General features: G+C 39.6%; 1 long non-coding RNA gene across 1 annotated transcript in view; it reads right to left on the bottom strand.

Annotated features, from left to right (window-relative positions):
- Nucleotides 1-523: 523 nt before the first annotated feature.
- LOC121028234 (uncharacterized) overlaps nt 524-11,495 on the bottom strand; it is a 20,795-nt gene continuing 9,823 nt past the window's right edge. The window contains exon 2 of the long non-coding RNA XR_005789133.1: nt 524-907. This is a non-coding gene — a long non-coding RNA (uncharacterized LOC121028234). The remainder of the gene's footprint in view (nt 908-11,495) is intronic.

Here is an 11,495-nt window from a genome sequence, read left to right as displayed (position 1 = left end):
CACCTTCTCTCTCTGCCCCTCCATAGGTCTTCCCTCTTTTGTTTTTTCTAATTTATTGCTCAAATGTCTAAATGATTACTTAGCTGAAAACAGATGCCTCTCTTGGAAATGTTTACTCCCCTCCCCCCAACCATGTCAAGGAATTCTGGAGGAGGTTTGCACAGTCTCGAGAAGTCAGTCTGATCTCCATACCCAAGAGAGCAAATTATTCTCCTCTTTTACTGCTATTAATTCTCATTACCACAAGGTGTCGCTGTCAAAGGCTCTCTCTGTGCAGTTGGACAGCTGGTGCTGATTTGCTCTGGGACAATGATGCCCCCTAGGAGGTTCCCCTTTCATCCCAAGCTGCTGTGGCTCTTTAAGGGTAAAAATCCCACGTTCTCAGTGCTATATTCTGTAAAAATGTCCCCAGATTCTTGTCGCTTATCTCTGCTTTCATTCTTGTTCCACGGAGTATCCTGAAAGTGGAGAGGAAGCAAAGATTTCAAAAGACACTGGAGGAAATAATTGGTAGGAAAAAAAGTTAAAGTTGCTGTTTTACACGTGAAATCCTTGTACTACATTGTATCGAATAGCCACAGACCGAAATCTTGAACTGTAATTTACAGTGTATACCTCTATTGAGTTTGACTCCAAAACTCTGGGAGAAAGAAAGGAAAGTCACTGGAGAGTACAGAGGACCTGGTATCATTTTCCTTGCTTGTAAGTACTTAGAATAGAGAGAAAAGTGCTCTGGATCTGCAGCAGGAAGACATGGGGTCAAGTCCTTGCCTTGCTGTTTAATTAGCTTCATGAACTTGAGAAGTCACTTGATTTCCTTGCCCTCCATGTCCATATATCTGCAAACGTGGTACATGACCAATCCTTTACATCTTACAGTGCTCTTGTGAGAATCAAGTGGATTGATCTGAAAATTACAAAGCGTCCTATAAATATGAGGTCTTTCCAAACAGACTTAAAAAATTAATAGACTATTTTGGGGGTGCAGTTTTAGGTTTATAGCAAAATTGCATAGAAAGTGCAAGACGTTCCCATAAACCCTTACTCCCTCTGCAGTTCCCCCTCCTGTTAACTTCTTGAATCAATTAGTTACAATTGATATGCCAATATTGATGTATAACTATTAACTAAAGTCTCTGGTTGACATTAGAGTTTATTCTTTGTATTGTACATTATATGGGCTTCGACAAACGTGTTATGACATGTATCCACTGTTAGAGGATCATACAGAATGGTTCCACTGCCCTAAAAATCCCCTTTGCTGTATGTGTTCATCTTGTCCTCCCTCTCCCCCAACCCCTGACAATCATTGATCTTTTTATAGTCTCCATCGCTTTGTCTTCTCCATCGCTTTGTCTTTTCCAGATGTCGTATGGTTGGAATCATATAGTGTGTATCCTTTTCAGATTGGCTTGTTTCCCTTAGTAATATGCATATAAAATTCTTCCATGTATTTTCATCGATAGCGGAATAACTCATTTCTTTTTATTGCTGAATACTATTCCATGATAAATGAATTCCCGATAGACTTTTTTAAAAAGGTTTTATTTTTTAGAGCAGTTTTATTAAGTTTGCAACAAAATTGAGAGAAGGTAGAGATTTCCAATATACTCTCTGTCCTGACACATGCAGAGCATTCCCCGCTATCGATACCACTCACCAGGATGGTACATTTGTTACGATTGATAAACCTGTATTGATACACTGTAATCACTCAATGTCCGTAGTTTACATTCGGGTTCACTCTTGGTGTGGGTTTGGACAAATGTATGATGGTATATTGCCATCATTCTGCTATCATACAGAGTATTTTCACTTCCCCAGATATTTTACTTAAAAAAACAACAACCCAAGACTACATTGTAATAGAGTTAAAGTAAATATCAATAGCTCCATTAATGAGAAAAAGAATGTGCTAAGGTCAGCTTGACATGCAGATTGTCGGGCAGAGAGGCTACACTGCCTTCATACAGGTAAGTGTGCTGGAGGAGGAAGGTGTTAGGAGCTGGTTGTAAATGCAAGAACCACGATACTTCCTCCTCTGCTCCCTCCTGGGAACACAGCTCAGCTTCCAGCAACTTGGCCCCCTCAGTGCACCGCCTGAGCCGTCACTCTGAGGCACCATACCTGGGTTTGGTGCTGTTGGCCAACTAAGAAAAAAAATTCTAACGTTCTGGATCTCTCAAACCACATTACTCCCGGCTGTATGCCTGATATGTAAGAGCGTGCAATAAATGTTTGAATGAATGAATGAATGAATGGCTGAAGAAGCAGAATAGGTCCCAGATCTGGGAACTGAGGGAAGGTTCTGGGAGGAGGCAGAAAGATCTGGTCATTAGTGATTTTGTAAATAACCCGTGGAGATACTATTGCCAAGCCCAAGACCCCCTTTACCAACTGCTGAGCACTGCAGAGGGACTGTTTGCATTAGATTCAAGCCAAGACATCCCCAAGATCCCTGACAATAAAGGAAATAACAGCCCCGTGCCAGCCAATGGACCCAGAGGAAATTAACGCTGGTGCGGGGTTTATCCTGATTTTCCTTCTACAGCCGGATCTTCAGCGCCACCTAGTGGTGCTCCCTTCGGGTTCACTGCATTGCCAAAGCGCCCACCAGGGCTTCCTGCCCTGGTTTAAAGCTGGGAGGATTAAAGCCTTCCTCTTAAGGTTCAAGATAAGACACTATGTGGAAATAAGGAATAAACTCAGAGCTTTAGAATTAATGTCAGAGAATTTTAAGTCACAGGACTTAATCTCAGCAATTACATACACAATTAGGAGCAGGATCTTGTATTTGTGCTTACCATTTTGCTGTTTTGAATACTGAGCAATTTCGGACAATGGGGCCAAGATCAAAAATTAAAGTTGTGTAAAGAGAATACAGAACTAAGAAGTGGAGAAAGAGAATCTGATCCAGCCCCTGACTCCAGACAGGGGACGTGTCGTTTCCATTTCACAATTAAAGCAAGTCAGTCTCCATTCACTGCCCAAGGTCAAGTGTCCAGTAAATGAGGCAAGAACCCTGACTGGGTGGAATGTCTTTTCCCTTTGCTATGCTGCTTCAAAGTGCCCTCTTTCTTTTGATATTTTCTGTTTTGCTACGATTTCTCTGATATTCTCCCACGGATGGGTCAGTCTTTATTCTATTTTATACTCACAACCTGTTTTCTTCTTTTTTTTTTTTTAATTTTTTTTTCAACGTTTATTTATTTTTGGGACAGAGAGAGACAGAGCATGAACGGGGGAGGGGCAGAGAGAGAGGGAGACACAGAATCGGAAACAGGCTCCAGGCTCCGGGCCATCAGCCCAGAGCCTGACACGGGGCTCGAACTCACAGACCGTGAGATCGTGACCTGGCTGAAGTCGGACGCCCAACCGACTGCGCCACCCAGGCGCCCCAACAACCTGTTTTCTTAAGGGCTTTGGTTACTCTGTCCCTCACACAGGAACTAGAATTCCTGACAATTTTGATAATGTGGATGGCAGTTTATTACATTTGTTGTACACATTAAGTACCTTCTATATAATGCCAACTTATATCCCTTTATTGGTTATAACATTTTAGGTCCATCACTATATGTAACATTTAAAATCTAATTAACACAATTCACAATGGATTTTTAAATCTGTATTTTCTTTAAGAGGATGCAGTTTGGAATTGAAAGACCACATGTGTACTTGGCATGAGATACTGAGCAGGTGATAGCACATCCAATAACTAATTTAATTTTTATGACTAGCCCTATAGGTAAGTTAGAAGATTATCTTTATATTGATGAAGAAACAGAGATTCAGACATGTTTTTTTTTTAATTTTTTAATGTTTATTTTTGAGAGAGAGAACAGAGACAGAGACAGAGCGTGAGCAGGGGAGGGGCAGAGAGAGAGGGAGACACAGAATCCAAAGCAGGCTCCAGGCTCTGAGCTGTCAGCACAGAGCCTGACACGGGGCTCAAACTCATGAACTCTGAGATCGTGACCTGAGCTGAAGTCGGATGCTTAACTGACTGAGCCACCGAGGCGCCCCTCAGACATGTTTTTCTAATGCTTATTTATTTATTTTGAGAGAGAGAGAGAGAGAGAGAGAGGCAGAGAGGGAGGGAGAGAAAGAGAATCCCAAACAGGTTCTGTGCCGTCAGCACGGAGCCCGACATAGGGCTTGAACTCACGAACAGTAAGTAACATGAGCCAAAATCAAGAGTCAGCACTTAACCAACTGAGCCACCCAGGTGCCCCTCAGACATTTTAATAAAGCACCCCCAGTGACGTAGCAACTAGTCAGAAGAACTAGACATTGAGCCAAGTTTCCTGGTTTGAAGTCTAGCACTATCTCTGCCACACCACTTGACTCCACCAGAATTGAAGCCAAGAAGTGAAGTTTTATTCTCAGCTTAAATAATACAGAAAACACCATATGCTGTATTATTCCTTTGGAAATTTGTATGCTCATTTGTATATCAGAGGTTCTATTGAATTCTAATATAAAGACACGTTTGGCCTAGTGATCCCCAAGCTTATGGCATTGTTGTTGTTTGGTGTGTGTGTGTGTGTGTGTGTGTGTGTGTGTGTGTAACTATTAACCTTCCTCTGAAATAGTGCTCTATAAACACACCATGAGAAATGCTGGCTGGACAGTCTGACTGGGGAGAGGTGGGCTTGAGAGATAGTTGTGAACTGAATGAAGATTCAGTCTTTCAAGGTAGTTATTGGGTATACTTGCCCAGAACAGTTTAGAGGATGATTTTATTTTAAAATTCTTGTTTGTAACCGTCCTTGTTCAAGAAAGAATTAATATAGGAGAGCAGGACTTCGACGGCATGGTGATCATCTCCAGGCTTCTCCATGAAAATTTAAAATGTATCTATGCTATGGTATCATCTCACTTCCTTTTTGTGATATCTCTCAACTTTTCTTGTATTGCTACCCTAGTGGCCGATCTTAATCTGCTCATCTCCACACGCACTAGGTTTCAAAGTTACCTTTGACACCTATTCCCGTTTCCTCAGTGTTTTGTCAGTTTAAGGTTAGGGAAAAAATCTGATCAAGTTCATATTGATTATATTACCAGTCCTTAGTGCTTCAGGAGTGTTTGCAATTGATATAAATAATTCTCTAACTGGAAAACTTCAGTTAGCTTTGGAGAGATTTGGGGGAAAGAGTACCAAAGATTGTCTGCCTCTAACCCTAAACGTGTGTGTTCTATTTTCCCATGTCATTCAGTGTCTGCAGTAGATTCAGTGCTGTCCCAACTGGGACTCTCATCCCAGTCCTAAATCTAGAGGCACAGATAAATAGATGCAGAAAAAGCATTTTAAAAAAGGCAACAACTATTCATGACAAAAACTCTCATAAAACTAGGAAATGCAGAGAACGTCTTTGAAGTGATGAAGGCCATCTATGATCAACTTAGGGCTACGATCATTTCTTTCTTTTTTAAACCTTTTTCTTTTTAAGTAAAGTCTACCCACAACATGGGGCTCAAACCCAACAGCCCCAAGATCAAAGGTCACATGCTTTACTGACTGAGCCAGCCAGGTGCCCTATGATCATTCTTAATGGTGGAATTTTGAATGCTTTTCTCCTTAGATCAAGAATTAGACAAGAATGCCCACTCTCACCAGTCCTATTTAATATCACCTTAATTAATTAATAAAATAAGAAAATAAAAAGAAATACAGTACATTCAGATAAAAAGGAAGTAAAGCTGTCTTTATTGATAACTGACTTGATTGTATACATAGAAAATCCTTAGGCCTCTACAAAAAAAAAAATACCATAATTAATAGTGGAGTTTAGCAAAGTTACAGGATCCAAACTGTATTGCTACATTCTAGAAACAAATCATTGGATATTAGAATTTAAACAGTACAATTTACAATAATACTAAAGACATGAAACACATAGATGTATTAAATAAAATATGTACAGGACATGTACACTTAAAACCTAAGAAACATTACTGAGATAAATTAAAGATGCCTAAATAAATGGAGAGAAATACTATGTTCATGGATTGAAATAATATTGTAAAAAGTTTGTCTGCTCTTCATCACAATCACAGTAGACTTTTTTTGGGTAGAAATCGACAGAATGATTTTAAGCTCCATATAGAAATTCAAAAAACCTAGAATAGCCAGAGTATTTTGGAAAAGAAGAACAAAATTGGAACATTTACACTATCTAATTTCAAGACTTCCTACAAAGCCTTATTAATCAAGATAGTATTGGCATAAGGTTAAACACATAGACCAACAAAACAGAATAAAAAGTCCATAAATAGGTCCATGTATCTGTGGTCAAATGATTTGCAAAGTATTTTAGTGGTAGAAAAGATAGTATTTTGAAAAATAATGCCGAAACAACTATATAATCCTATGTAAAAAAGAAACCTCAACCCTTACATCATACCACTCACAAAAAATTAACTTAAAATAGATCATAGACCTAAATATAAAGGAAAACTAGAACTTCCTAAAAGAAACATGGGAGAAAATCTTAATGATCTTGGGTTAAGCAAAAAGTTTCTTAAATAGGTCACATAAGTTTGAACCATAAAAGAAAAAAATAAATTGTATTTCACCAAAATCTAAATCTTTTGCTCTTCAAAAGACTCTGTTATGAAAATGAAAAGGCACATCACAGACTGGGAGAAAATATTTATTAAAAAAAATACGTGAAAAAGGACTTGTATCTAAAGTATGTAAATAACTCAAAATTCAATTAAGACCTATCACCTAAGTTTTCAAAATGAGCAAAATATTTGAATAGATGCTCAACCCAAGAAGGTATATAATAGACAATTAGACCCATTAGGATTCCTCCAATTTAGAAACTGACATACCAAGTGTTGGTGAGGATTTGGAGCCACTGGACCTCTCATAAAGTGCTGGTGGGAATGTGAAATGGTACAACCACTTCGGAAAATAGTTTGGTAGTTGATTAAAAAGTTAAAAATACACTTAATCATATAACCCAGCCATTACATTTCTATGTATTTACCCTAAAGTGGTGAAGACATAAGCATATGTTCACACAAAGACTTGTACACAAATGTTAACTGTAACTAACTTGATTTATAATACCCTAAACCTTAAAACAACCTAAACATCCATCAATGGGTGAGTGGATAAACAAATTGCAATAGACCCTGAGAGTAGGCTACCACTGGCAGTAAGAAGAGCAAACTGCTCATACACCCAACCACATGGATGCATCTTAGACACTACGTTGAGAGAAAGAAGTCAGGGACAAAAGGCAACTACAGTGTGATTCCATTTATATGAAATTCTGAAAGAGAGAGATGTAATGTACAGTGGCAGAAAGCACAGTCATGGCTGCTTGGTGCTGGGGCCAATTGAGGGCATGAGACAGTTGGCCAGGAAGGGCAGAAAGACACTGGGGCAGTGATGGAAATGTTCTGTATTTCCATTGTGGCCACTCTAGGGACATATACAGTCATCAAAAGTCACCAATTTGTACACTTAGAATGGGTGCATTTGGTCATATGTAAGTCGTATGGTAATAAAATTGATTTTTAAAATTGTCAGAAGGGACAGGTTTTGGTATATTTGTGTGTTGAAGTGGATGGTTTTTGAGTAGGTGTTATATGCTAAGAGGGAAGGACAGTGGAGATGGAGGGAGAGAATACTTCAGGGAGAAGATTACTGGTGAGGCCGATTTCTCAGAGAGGAAGAAGGGGGTGCTGTACGAAACACAGGTGGATGCATTAGCCTTGGGTGGGAGGAGGGAACATTCTTTCCCAGACGTACAGTGGAGGAAGGTGCTGTGTGGTATTGTTTGAGTAAATATGTGTGTAACTTAGTATGTGGGAGGGCAGAGAGTGGAGGAAGTTCGTGGTTCACTTAAACTTTAATATTTATTTTAAATTCTCTCTCTCTCTCTTTCTATATATATATATTCCTATATATATTATTATATATTATATTGTTATTATTATATTATATATTATTATATTATATATTAATATTATTATATTATATATATAGAAATATATATAGTATATACTATATATATACAGTGTGTGTATATATATATGTGTACATATATATATATATATATATATACACACATATACATATATAGTACCTGGCATTATATATATATTAGGATGTGGCTACTCTGCAGGAAAAAGAATAATGTCACTGCCTTTACAGAATTTAGAACACTGTGGTGGGAAGAGGGGTCAGGCGTTAAATAACCACACAACGGAATATGTAAATGCAGGTTATTATGAATTCCATAAAGGACACGGGAGCTTTGGTCAAGTGTAGCAGTAGGAACCTGATTTAGATGGATGATGCAGGAGGAGTCTGTTGGGTGAACAGGTTGTGGGGAGGAGAATGAGTGGGAACAAGGTGATCAGGGGCCTCAGTGAAGACCTTGAAGTTGGAAAGATTTTGGTACATTTTGATACAGAAACATAGTCATGGGTGAATTTTTTTCATTTTATAAGAAAGTGAAACCACAGAAAAATAGATATGTGAATTTCTAATCGTTAGAGGATTTTCCAAGAGTATGATTAAGATTCATCCACATACAAGGCACCTGGCTGGCTCAGTTGGTAGAACATGCAATTCTTGATCTTGGTGTTCTGAGTTCAAGCCCCACGTTGGGCATAGAGATTACTTAATTAAACTTGGGGGCACCTGGGTGGCTCAGTTTAGCATCCGACTTTGGCTCAGGTCATGATCTCACGGTCTGAGTTCAAGCCTCATGTCTGGCTCTGTGCCGACAGCTCAGAGCCTGGAACTTGCTTCTGTTTCTGCGTCTCCCTCTCTCTCTGCCCCTCCCCTGCTCATGCTGTGTCTCCCCCTCTCTCAAAAATAAATAAACAGTAAAAAAAAATTTTTTTAAAGATTCATCTACATACAATTCAAGGTTTTTGTTTTGTTTTTCACATAGAATGTATCACAAGCCAAGTACAAAGGCAAATAAACCAGGAAAATATTAGCAACAAACAAATCAAAGGATTACTGTCCTAAATCTATAAAGAGCATGTATCAAATTGATGAGAAAGGCATCAAACTATCAGTAGAATCCAGTTACTATAATATTGTCTTTCTAAAATGTGATACTTTGGTCATAAAGTTAGAGAATTTTAAAAAGAAAAATAAGTGTAGGAGGCAAGTTGGGAAAATATAATGAAAATGCAAGTAAAAGACATAGCAAATATTTTATGGAAGAGAAAATGAAAATGCCTAGATGGACATAAAAAGCATTTTAACTCATAATAAAAAATATAAATTGCAAAAAATGAAATGGCATTTTCCTAACAATTAAATAAATAGAAATTGGGAGAAAAATTAATGACGGTGAAGGTGCTATCCCATATAGATAATGGGAATGGAAAATGGTTATAAGTTTTTAATAAAACAGTTTGGGAATATGCATCTAGAACCTCAAATATATTTCCTCTGATTCCAGTTTTTTTTTTTAATGTTTATTTATTTTTGAGACAGAGAGAGACAGAGCATGAACGGGGAGGGGCAGAGAGAGGGAGACACAGAATCTGCAACAGGCTCCAGGCTCTGAGCTGTCAGCCCAGAGCCCGACGCGGGGCTCGAACTCACGGACCGTGATATCGTGACCTGAGCCGAAGTCGGCCGCTCAACCGACTGAGCCACCCAGGCGCCCCTGATTCCAGTTTTTAAAATTAACCCTAGGAATGTAACCATAAAAGACTTCAAAGATCTTGTTTTTTAGTTAAAATCTCAAAGCCCTACCTTTTAACAACGAAGGGATGTATCCAAATGTTGCAGTATCATACGTTAATTAAAAAGGATTTAAAAAATATTGTGATCTATGTGATCCTGGGACTATGCAGTGACAGAGGGCAAGAGACTTTCCCTGCTCCTGTACCCCAAAGACATCATATTGGCTGGCCCACTCCATTAATGCCATCATAGTGAAGGAAGGGTGCTGGGCACTGTATCCTCTGCTACAAGAAGGCATATGTTCTTGAGGCAACAAATATGAGACTTCGTTTCCTGCAGTGGCCCATTTCACAGATGAAGAAAAGCTATCAGATTTGAGTGGGTTCAGAGCACGAGAAGGCTCCGTTGCTCATCTGGTACATCAACTTTGTCCTTCAGCCCTTAAGACCTAGCAGATTGAATACCCCTGGAATCTAGGAGCAGATCAGGATGTCGAACGGAGCTCACGGCAAGACACCGCGAAGGATGCACAGATTGGCTTTTATTTTCTCTGCCTGCCATGCCATGCCAGAACTACTGTCTGAGGACTTATCAGAGGCCTTAAAAATGGCCATGGTATCTTGTACAACATTGCTTCTAACCAAGGAGTCCAAGTTAGATAATGGGCTGTAGCCCATTAGAATCGCTGGTCTTATCACGTACCCAACCCCCAGAAGCAGCTGGTCTCACAGAATAGTGGAATAGTCTATTAAAATTCACTTGTGCCTCCAGCTGGTTAAGTAAGCACTTTCAATAAGGATTGTTGCCTGAAAGATAGAGAATACTCTTTGAACCAGCACAATATATGATGTTATTCTTCCTTTAACTAGAATACGTAAGCCAGGGAATCAAGTAGTAGAATTGGGAGTAGCACATCTCATGAATGCCCAGTGACCTCTTTCTAAAATGTTTACTCCCTGTCCCCATTGTATGAAAAGCTTAATGTCTAAAATAGAAATGCTGGTACCAAGAGAACAATATTTTTACTGTACTTGAAGCTTAGACTACCAACTGGGTATTATATCTCATGAGGTCACTGGGCACACAGGCAAAAATCAGGGTTATGCTTTTAAGTCAGTGTATCTGACACATCCCACGCGTCAGTTCATGTCTAAGGACCCGTCTCTTGTTCCAGCTGTCACTGTGGCAACCAGATTTGCATGTGCTCTGACTTTGGAGGGGCACAGCCAGATCACACCCATCTTGAGTGTGTGGCTCAGGGCGCTTGTCTCGTATCCCTGGCATCCTTCTTGATACTGCTGTGAGATCCTGCTCAGCACCCATGCCTGCACTTGAAGGCAAGAGCTGGTGAATAGATCCTTCCCCTACTTCTCCTTCCAGGGATAGTTCTGAGACTTAGTTGATGTGGGTATTCGGAGGACAGTCCCCGCGGATGAAGCAATGGTTCACACTTACAGGTGGCCAGCTTGATAACACATCCTCACTTGGGAGACCACTTTTGCTGCCTCACCTCTTTGTTCCTCCTTCTTTTGCTCCTCCCTGGGATTGCATGTCTTAAAAAATAACAATACATTATAGCTTTCAGCCTCCGCATTCATAGATTGTAGGCTAAGATAGCTGGCAATGTGTGAAGGGTGTGGATGGCCATGCATACACATGTACACACATGGGCAAACACACACTGTCACATACAAATAGTATTGAAGGTGTATAGGAAGGTTTATAGAGAAAAACAGCAACAGTAAGAGAAGAGAAGGAGAAGGAGGAGGAGGAGGAGGAGAAGGAGAAGGAGAAGGAGAAGGAGAAGGAGAAGGAGAAGGAG

The sequence above is a fragment of the Herpailurus yagouaroundi genome, unplaced genomic scaffold (assembly GCF_014898765.1).
Source record: "Herpailurus yagouaroundi ecotype Mexico unplaced genomic scaffold, PumYag 100, whole genome shotgun sequence".
Taxonomy (NCBI): Eukaryota; Metazoa; Chordata; class Mammalia; order Carnivora; family Felidae; genus Herpailurus; species Herpailurus yagouaroundi.
The sequence above is the reverse complement of the archived record's forward strand: the minus strand, read 5'-3'. Positions and strand labels throughout refer to the sequence as shown.